Genomic DNA, 10,689 nt, shown 5'->3' with positions numbered 1-10,689 from the left:
AAAGGTGGTGCTATCGATGTCGGACAGCGCTCAACACCAGCTGGTGTTACCACCTCCAAAGAAAATGATGACCTGCCAATCACGCTGGCTGTTGCGGGTAAAGAGGTGGCAGGTCTGCGCCCCAAAACAGGTGTGACTGCTGTCCCCCCAGTCACAGAGGATGAAGAGGCCGCGGATGCACAAGATATGGCAGACGGTGGTTGGCCCGGCCGGCTAGGCCGCATTGTTGCACACTGTGCTTCCCACTGCAACTTATGCTTCATGTCCATGTGCCGGTTCATGCATGAAGTACTCAAACTATGTATTTTTTGGCCTCTACTTAGCTTTTTCTGACAAATGTTACAGATAACACGAGTTGGGTCATCTTTATCGATCTGAAAAAATGCCCAGGCTATGCAAGGCTTAGCACCCATGCGACCTGAAGAGCCACCACGACTTGTGGTGAGAGGCAGAGTTGTGTTTGAGGATGCAGTTGCTGACGTGCTTCCAGTACTACGTCTCTGTCCAGGAAGGCGCAACCTGACCTCGTCGTCACTAGAATCTTCCTCCACCTCCTCTGCTGACCTCATCTCTTGGCTGACTGTGGGTTGACAGTAAGTGGGATCTCCAACCTCATCATCATCACCCTGTGCGTTATCACACCCGTCGTCCTCAGAGCCAACCTGTTCCTGCCCTGACAAAAAACTAAAGTTGTCGCTCCAATCAGGTATTTGAGTCTTATCATCGTCTTCCTCATTGTCTCCACCAACAGGAGTTACAGTTTGGGAATGAGGGTCTACATTATGGTCAGAACCTTCTGCGTCTGGTCCTGGATCCGACTCATAAAGATTCTGGGCATCAGTGCAGATCATTTCCTCGTCTGGATTCACAGAAGCGCTGGAGTCGACCTCTGATTCCCAGGCTATAGTATGAGTAAACAGCTCTGCAGACTCAACCATCTGTTGTACCTCATACTCAGACGGGCAGCTGGAGATTTGGGAGCTGTGAGGAAGCAAGTGCGATTGGGGTGACACCTTTGAGGACTGGAGTATTTGTGATGTTGAAGTTGATGTGGAGGAGAGCCCACTTAAAGGAGCACTTGATATCCGTTGAAGCACCTGCTGTTTTTGTGCCTCATCTGGAATTTGTAGCGATTGGCGTGGCCGTAAGAAAGGGATCTTATCACATTGTCCGCTAAAAGAAGTAGACATTTTAGTTTGGCTGGAAGATGGTCTTTCTTCTGCAGATGTTACTGTTGCTTTAACACCTACCCCACGGACACAACCTTTTTTCCCCTTCCCAACACGCCTATTCCCCTTTCCACCAGCAGCAGGCCTTTTTCCACTCATTTTTTTGGTAACTAATTCACAACTCTGGAGTTGTTTGCACAAAAAAACAATGGATGGGAACCGAGCAGAGCTGAGTGGCCAAACTGTGGTATTAGGCCAAAACTATTGGCTGGGTTAGATGCAGAAAAAAATTATATTCAATTTGCAACCTGATGGAGGTCTGTATAGATGGATTAATAGAACAAGTCCCACACACAGCTAGAAGCCCAATATTTTTTCAGAGGTAGATGCAGAAAAAAATATATTCAGTTTGCAACCTGATGGAGGTCTGTATAGATGGATTAATAGAACAAGTCCCACACGCAGCTAGAAGCCCAATATTTTTTCAGAGGTAGATGCAGAAAAAAATATATTCAGTTTGCAACCTGATGGAGGTCTGTATAGATAGATTAATAGAACAAGTCCCACACACAGCTAGAAGCCCAATATTTTTTCAGAGGTAGATGCAGAAAAAAATATATTCAGTTTGCAACCTGATGGAGGTCTGTATAGATGGATTAATAGAACAAGTCCCACACACAGCTAGAAGCCCAATATTTTTTCAGAGCTAGATGCAGAAAAAAATATATTCAGTTTGCAACCTGATGGAGGTCTGTATAGATGGATTAATAGAACAAGTCCCACACACAGCTAGAAGCCCAATATTTTTTCAGAGGTAGATGCAGAAAAAAATATATTCAGTTTGCAACCTGATGGAGGTTAGTATAGATGGACTAATACAACAAGTCCCACACACAGCTAGAAGCCCAATATTTTTTCAGAGGTAGATGCAGAAAAAAATATATTCAGTTTGCAACCTGATGGAGGTCAGTATAGATGGACTAATACAACAAGTCCCACACACAGCTAGAAGCCCAATATTTTTTCAGAGGTAGATGCAGAAAAATATATATTCAGTTTGCAACCTGATGGAGGTCTCTATAGATGGATTAATAGAACAAGTCCCACACACAGCTAGAAGCCCAATATTTTTTCAGAGGTAGATGCAGAAAAAAATATATTCAGTTTGCAACCTGATGGAGGTCTGTATAGATGGATTAATAGAACAAGTCCCACACACAGCTAGAAGCCCAATATTTTTTCAGAGGTAGATGCAGAGAAAAATATATTCAGTTTGCAACCTGATGGAGGTCAGTATAGATGGACTAATACAACAAGTCCCACACACAGCTAGAAGCCAAATATTTTTTCAGAGGTAGATGCAGAAAAAAATATATTCAGTTTGCAACCTGATGGAGGTCAGTATAGATGGACTAATACAACAAGTCCCACACACAGCTAGAAGCCCAATATTTTTTCAGAGGTAGATGCAGAAAAAAATATATTCAGTTTGCAACCTGATGGAGGTCTGTATAGATGGATTAATAGAACAAGTCCCACACACAGCTAGAAGCCCAATATTTTTTCAGAGGTAGATGCAGAAAAAAATATATTCAGTTTGCAACCTGATGGAGGTCAGTATAGATGGACTAATACAACAAGTCCCACACACAGCTAGAAGCCCAATATTTTTTCAGAGGTAGATGCAGAAAAAAATATATTCAGTTTGCAACCTGATGGAGGTCTGTATAGATTGATTAATAGAACAAGTCCCACACACAGCTAGAAGCCCAATATTTTTTCAGAGGTAGATGCAGAAAAAAATATATTCAGTTTGCAACCTGATGGAGGTCTGTATAGATGGATTAATAGAACAAGTCCCACACACAGCTAGAAGCCCAAAATTTTTTCAGAGGTAGATGCAGAAAAAAATATATTCAGTTTGCAACCTGATGGAGGTCTGTATAGATGGATTAATAGAACAAGTCCCACACACAGCTAGAAGCCCAATATTTTTTCAGAGCTAGATGCAGAAAAAAATTATATTCAATTTGCAACCTGATGGAGGTCAGTATAGATGGACTAATAGAATGATGCTATGCCCAAAAGATTTTACTTCACTAGGTGCAGTAAAAAAATTGGTATTCTATACACAGGTGGTATATCTTGCAACACAGATAGGCTACTCCACTGACTAACACACTCTGCAATAGGCCAAAAAGGATTAGCTTTGCTAGATTTAGCCAAATGCTGTGAAAAAAACTTGCACAGCACTGGCACAGACCTGCCTGGCAAAAACTGATAGGAACTGATGTAACCTAGTCCTGAAAAGGACTCCAATTACAATTAGTCTTTACTCCCACAATCTATCTATTTAAGAGCACAGACCTGCCTGATAAAAGTCGTAGGAAATGCTGTAACCCAGTCCTTAAAAGGACTGCAATCACAACTATTCCCTACTCCCAAGCTATCTGTAGATTTGTGCGAAAATTGGCTTGAAATTAACAAGGTATAGCGCACACAGCAACAGCGGTGCTGTCTAACACGCAGCTGCAGCAGTGAGAAAATGGTGGCGACGGGGAAAATGGCTTGGTCTTATAGGGCAAGGACATGTGACATACACTGCCAATGACACATGCCCTTGCTTGTGTTAAAAAAAGCACTTTGCTCCGTGTGTGCGCTGCTGATAGGCTGACAGATTGCACCTCCCCACTGCAAATGCGGGAAAGAGAAAAAAAAATGGAGATCTTCATTGTTCCTGCAGAGATCCATCCCCTGCCCCTCCCCCCACCCCGCTGTACACTCAAACTGCGTATTAACATTAATTTTCATCATTACTGAGAAAAAATCCAGTTATGATTTTGGTGCACGAACAGTTATCGAACATAACCTCGAACAGCCGAATTTTTCTCAAATTGTTCGTGTTCGCCGAACGGCTCGAACACCGCCCAAAACAGCTCGAATTTGAGATTGGCGAACAGTTCGAGTAGAACAACGTTCATCTCTAGTAGTCACCGGAAATGGTCTTCCAACAATCTTGATGAAAGTAATGATGAAAATTAATGTTAATACGCAGTTTGAGTGTACAGCGGGGCGGGGGGAGGGGCAGGGGATGGATCTCTGCAGGAATAATGAAGATCTCCATTTTTTTTTCTCTTTCCCGCATTTACAGTGGGGAGGTGCAATCTGTCAGCCTATCAGCAGCGCACACACGGAGCGAAGTGCTTTTTTTCACACAAGCAAGGGCATGTGTCATTGGCAGTGTATGTCACATGTCCTTGCCCTATAAGACCCAGCCATTTTCCCCGTCGCCACCATTTTCTCACTGCTGCAGCTGCGTGTTAGACGGCACCGCTGTTGCTGTGTGCGCTATACCTTGTTAATTTCAAGCCAATTTTCGCACAAATCTACAGATAGCTTGGGAGTAGGGAATAGTTGTGATTGCAGTCCTTTTAAGGACTAGGTTACAGCATTTCCTACGACTTTTATCAGGCAGGTCTGTGCTCTTAAAAAGATAGGTTGGGAGAAAAGACTAATTGTAATTGCAGTCCTTTTCAGGACTAAGTTACATCAGTTCCTATCAGTTTTTGCCAGGCAGGTCTGTGCCAGTGCTGTGCAAGTTTTTTTCACAGCATTTGGCTAAATCTAGCAAAGCTAATCCTTTTTGGCCTATTGCAGAGTGTGTTAGTCAGTGGAGTAGCCTATCTGTGTTGCAAGCTACACCACCTGTGTATAGAATACCAATTTTTTTACTGCACCTAGTGAAGTAAAACCTTTTGGGCATAGCATCATTCTATTAGTCCATCTATACTGACCTCCATAAGGTTGCAAATTGAATATAATTTTTTTCTGCATCTACCTCTGAAAAAATATTTGGGCTTCTAGCTGTGTGTTGGACTTGTTCTATTAGTCCATCTATACTGACCTCCATCAGGTTGCAAATTGAATATAATTTTTTTCTGCATCTAGCTCTGAAAAAATATTTGTCCTTCTAGCAGTGTGTGGGACTTGTTCTATTGGTCCATCTATACTGACCTCCATCAGGTTGCAAATTGAATATAATATTTTTCTGCATCTAGCTCTGAAAAAATATTTGGCCTTCTAGCAGTGTGTGGGACTTGTTCTATTAGACCATCTATACTGACCTCCATCAGGTTGCAAACTGAAAATAATATTTTTCTGCATCTAGCTCTGAAAAAATATTTGGCATTCTAGCAGTGTGTGGGACTTGTTCTATTAGTCCATCTATACTGACCTCCATCAGGTTGCAAATTGAATATAATATTTTTCTGCATCTAGCGCTGAAAAAATATATGGCTTTCTAGCAGTGTGTGGGACTTGTTCTATTAGTCCATCTATACTGACCTCCATCAGGTTGCAAATTGAATATAATATTTTTCTGCATCTAGCTCTGAAAAAATATTTGGCCTTCTAGCAGTGTGTGGGACTTGTTCTATTAGTCCATCTATACTGACCTCCATCAGGTTGCAAATTGAATATAATATTTTTCTGCATCTAGCTCTGAAAAAATATTTGGGCTTCTAGCAGTGTGTGGGACTTGTTCTATTAGTCCATCTATACTGACCTCCATCACGTTGCAAATTGAATATAATTTTTTTCTGCATCTAGCTCTGAAAAAGTATTTGGGCTTCTAGCTGTGTGTGGGACTTGTTCAATTAGTCCATCTATACTGACCTCCATCAGGTTGCAAAATGAACATAATTTTTTTCTGCATCTAACCCAGACAATAGCTTTGGCCTAATACCACAGTTTGGCTTCTCAGCTCTGCTCGGTTCCCATCCATTGCTTTTTTGTGCAAACAACTCCAGAGTTGTGAATTAGTTAACCACCAAAATGAGTGGAAAAAAATGCCTGCTGCTGGTGGAAAGGGGAATAGGCGTGTTGGGAAGGGGAAAAAAGGTTGTGTCCGTGGAGTAGGTGTTAAAGCAACAGTAACATCTGCAGAAGAAAGACCATCTTCCAGCAAAACTAAAATGTCAACTTCTTTTAGCGGACAATGTGATAAGATCCCTTTCTTACGGCCACGCCAATCGCTACAAATTCCAGATGAGGCACAAAAACAGCAGGTGCTTCAACGGATATCAAGTTCTCCTTTAAGAGGGCTCTCCTCCACATCAACTTCAACATCACAAATACTCCAGTCCTCAGAGGTGTCACCCCAATCGCATTTGCTTCCTCACAGCTCCCAAATCTCCAGCTGCCCATCTGAGTATGAGGTAGAACAGATGGTTGAGTCTGCAGAGCTGTTTACTCATACTATAGCCTGGGAATCAGAGGTCGGTTCCAGCGCTTCTGTGAATCCAGACGAGGAAATGATCTGCACTGATGCCCAGAATCTTTATGAGTCGGATCCAGGACCAGACGCAGAAGGTTCTGACCATAATGTAGACCCTCATTCCCAAACTGTAACTCCTGTTGGTGGAGACAATGAGAAAGATGATGATGAGACTCAAATACCTGATTGGAGCGACAGCTTTAGTTTTTTGTCAGGGCAGGAACAGGTTGGCTCTGAGGACGACGGGTGTGATAACACACAGGGTGATGATGATGAGGTTGGAGATCCCACTTACTGTCAACCCACAGTCAGCCAAGAGATGAGGTCAGCAGAGGAGGTGGAGGAGGATGCTAGTGACAACGAGGTCAGGTTGCACCTTCCTGGACAGAGACGTAGTACTGGAAGCACGTCAACAACTGCATCCTCAAACACAACTCTGCCTCTGACCACAAGTCGTGGTGGCTCTTCAGGTCGCATGGGTGCTAAGCCTTGCATAGCCTGGGCATTTTTTCAGATCAATAAAGATGACCCAACTCGTGTTATCTGTAACATTTGTCAACAAAAGCTAAGTAGAGGCCAAAAAATACATAGTTTGAGTACTTCATGCATGAACCGGCACATGGACATGAAGCATAAGTTGCAGTGGGAAGCTCACTGTGCTACAATGCGGCCTAGCTGGCCGGGCCAACCACCGTCTACCCCATCTTGTGCATCTGCTGCCTCTTCATCGTCTGTGACTGGGGGGACAGCAGTCACACCTGTTTTGGGACGCAGACCTGCCACCTCTTTACCCGCAACAGCCAGCGTGATTGGCAGGTCATCATTTTCTTTCGAGGTGGTAACACCAGCTGGTGTTGAGCGCTGTCCGACATCGATAGCACCACCTTTGGATGAAGGCAACCTAACATGTCCGCCTGCATCTTCCTCACAGACCGGCAGTTTGCCGGGGACACCCTTATTAACACCGTCTAAGCACAACAGCCAGCCCTCAGTCCCTCAAATGTGGACAAGTAAAAGACCATTTCCTCCTAGCCATGAGAAAGCTAAGAGGTTGAATTTCACCATCTGCAAGCTCTTGGCTACAGAAATGCTGCCTTTCCGCCTGGTGGACACAGAGGATTTTCGAGACCTTATGTCCGTCGCAGTGCCCCAGTACCAGATTCTCAGTTGGCACTACTTCTCAAAGAAAGGTGTGCCTGCGCTCCACCAGCATGTCGCACACAACATCACCGCTTCTTTGAGAAACTCTGTGTGTGACAGGGTGCATTTCACAACAGACACTTGGACAAGTAGGCATGGACAGGGGCGTTACATGTCGCTGACTGGGCACTGGGTAACTATTGTGACAGCAGGACAAGGGGCTGCCGTCCCCACTAGTTGTGTGTCAATCCTCTTTATGTCAAAGTTCCTCCACTGCTTCTCCCTCCTCAACCTCCTCTCGGTCCTCCACCTGCACCCAAAGCCTGTAAGGTCATGCCTCAAGCTTTCTAACTGCGCAGAAGGGATCCTGCACACCTCCTTACTATGCTGGCAGTAGGGCTCAACGTCATCAGTCGGTTTTTACTTTGAAATGTCTGGGAAATGTGAGTCACACAGCTGAGGAGTTGTGGTCAGCTCTGGAGAACCAATTTCATGAATGGTTGTCTCCACTGGACCTGAAACCAGGGAAGGCCGTGTGCGACAATGCTGCAAACCTGGGTGCGGCCCTTCGCCGGGGCAATGTCACACACGTGCCTTGTATGGCTCACGTGTTGAACCTGGTTGTCCAGCAATTTTTAGCCCACTATCCCGGACTAGATGGCCTTCTGCAGAGGGCACGGTCGCTGTGTGCTCACTTCCGCCGTTCGCATCCCGCAGCTCAGCGACTTACATCTCTACAGAAGTCGTTGGGCCTGCCACTTCACCGGCTAAAATGCGATGTGCCTACCCGGTGGAATTCAACTCTGCACATGTTGCAGCGACTGTGGCAGCACCAACAAGCTCTGGTGCAATTCGTTCTGACATATAGTCTGGGCCAACGGGATCCAGAGGTGGGGCAAATCACGCTGGAGGAGTGGTCTCAGATCAGGGACCTATGCACCCTTCTGCACAGTTTTGAAATGGCGACGAAGATGTTTAGTGGTGACGATGCCATTATCAGCATGACTATTCCGGTGATTTACATGCTGGAGCACATGTTAAACAGAATTCGGAGTCAGGTGGTGGCACAAGAGGAGGTGGAGGAAGTAGAGGAGGAGGAGTTGTATGCGGAAGGGCTAACATAACATCTGCAAGGTCCAGACGGTCGGCAGCACCAAGGCGGCAGGCATGTGAGGGTGGGGGAGATGGTTTTACCAGGGCGCATGGTAGCAGCCAAACTAGTGAGGAAGGTGCAGGAGCCCAGGAAGAAGTGGAGGACGATCTGATGGAAGACTCATCAGATGAGGGAGACCTTGATCACATTTGGTGCTCCTGGATGTGCAAGACACATGAGTGCCTTCTTGTTGCACTACCTGCAACATGACCCTCGAATTGGGAGAATTAGAAATAATCCTGACTACTGGGTTGCCACACTGGTGGATCCCCGGTACAAAAGTAAATTTGCAGAAATAATTCCTGCCATAGAAAGGGATGCACGCATGCAGGAGTATCAGCAGAGACTGTTGCAGAATCTTACATGTGCTTTTCCACAAAACACCAGTGGTGCACGTAGTGAATCTCACAGTTCCAACTTGCCAACCGTGGGACCGGCGAGTGTTCAACACACAAACCGTAACAGAAACACAGTATCTGCTGGTAACATCAATTTTGCGGAATCATTTCACCACTTTTTTAGCTCATCCTTTGCAAGGCCACAGGAGACAAGAAGTCAGACACATAGTCAACACCTAGAGACGATGGTACCAGAGTATCTCCAAGTAAACATTGAAGCCATGACTGTGTCACTGGACCCTTGCTCTTTTTGGGCTTCCAATCTGGATAAATGGCCGGAGCTCGCCACTTACGACTTGGAGATCTTGTCATGCCCCGCAGCCAGCGTTCTGTCTGAACACAAGGGTGTTCGACGAACCGAACCGAAGTCGAACTCTACGGGGGTGGCTCAACACTAGTTATAGAGGGTTTTGATGAAATAACCTGATTTAAAACAGAATCAGAGCAGAGAATAGGCCAGAATTTATTTATTATATCATACATCTCCCTCCATTGACCATGGTAGGGAGTAATAAATCTCACACTCTGGTCCTGTTTTTTAACCTTAGGTTTTAGGAGTTCATCCCTACTAGTCACCTTTGCTCTCTGGTAGCCATTCTGGACAACATCATCCCTGTAGTAAGAAAGAGATGTATGAAAAAACATACGACGTAAAATCCCACAATATGAATCGAAAAGTATGAAAAATAGAAATCTTTATTAAATTTGTATATTAGTAAAAATTCATGAAATACATACAGAGTATGAAGATACAAAAAGATCATGTGCACCAATAAAAGAGAACAAGGGACACCACAAAATCCACGGCAAGTACAGCAGTAATTGCTTAAAGTTCAAGTGTAAAATAAACAGATGGTATATAATTATTAGTATGTATTAAATCAATGGCCAAGGAGAACTGCCATAGGTAGAGATGTGCAAAAAGTAATTTAGAACAAGGCTTATATCCATATACAATGTGAGTAGTATAACTATGAAAAACCACCAAGTAAGGCAGTAGATATAGTGTAAATTTAAGCAAAGCACATGTTCAAATTCGAATGGGCTACTAAATCATGTATAGCACCATTTAACACAGCACATGTAAGGCATATTCAAATCGCACACCACAGTACCTTGGTACAGAGCGGTAACAATGAGCCAGAGGATGAGTGTCCACCCCTCATCCCTGTAGTGATGGGCATTAAATAGTTTTTTCAAGTCTGCAGCCTGTTTTTCAAATAAAACATCGGTTGAACAAATGCGTCGAGCCCTGTGGAACTGACCAGTAGGTATAGATCTAATAACTTGTGGAGGATTAGATGATTTAGCATTTAGAATAGCATTAACGGCTGTGTTTTTTCTATAAATAGCTTTAGAAATTATTCCTCCTTCCTCTTTTCTAATTTTAGATCCAAAAAGTCAATTTCCTCAGGGCTTGAGGCACAGGTCAGCCGAATGTTAAACGGGTTGGTATTTAATTCTTGAAATAATTTTATCAAAAGTTCACTCTCCCCCTGCCATAAAATGAATAGGTCATCGATGAATCTTACCCACATCTGGACTGCACCATTT

The sequence above is a fragment of the Phyllobates terribilis genome, unplaced genomic scaffold, assembly GCF_046119375.1.
Source record: "Phyllobates terribilis strain yellow unplaced genomic scaffold, ASM4611937v1 Scaffold_1__5_contigs__length_1240528914, whole genome shotgun sequence".
NCBI classification, from domain to species: domain Eukaryota; kingdom Metazoa; phylum Chordata; class Amphibia; order Anura; family Dendrobatidae; genus Phyllobates; species Phyllobates terribilis.
Note: the sequence above shows the minus strand (reverse complement) of the source record.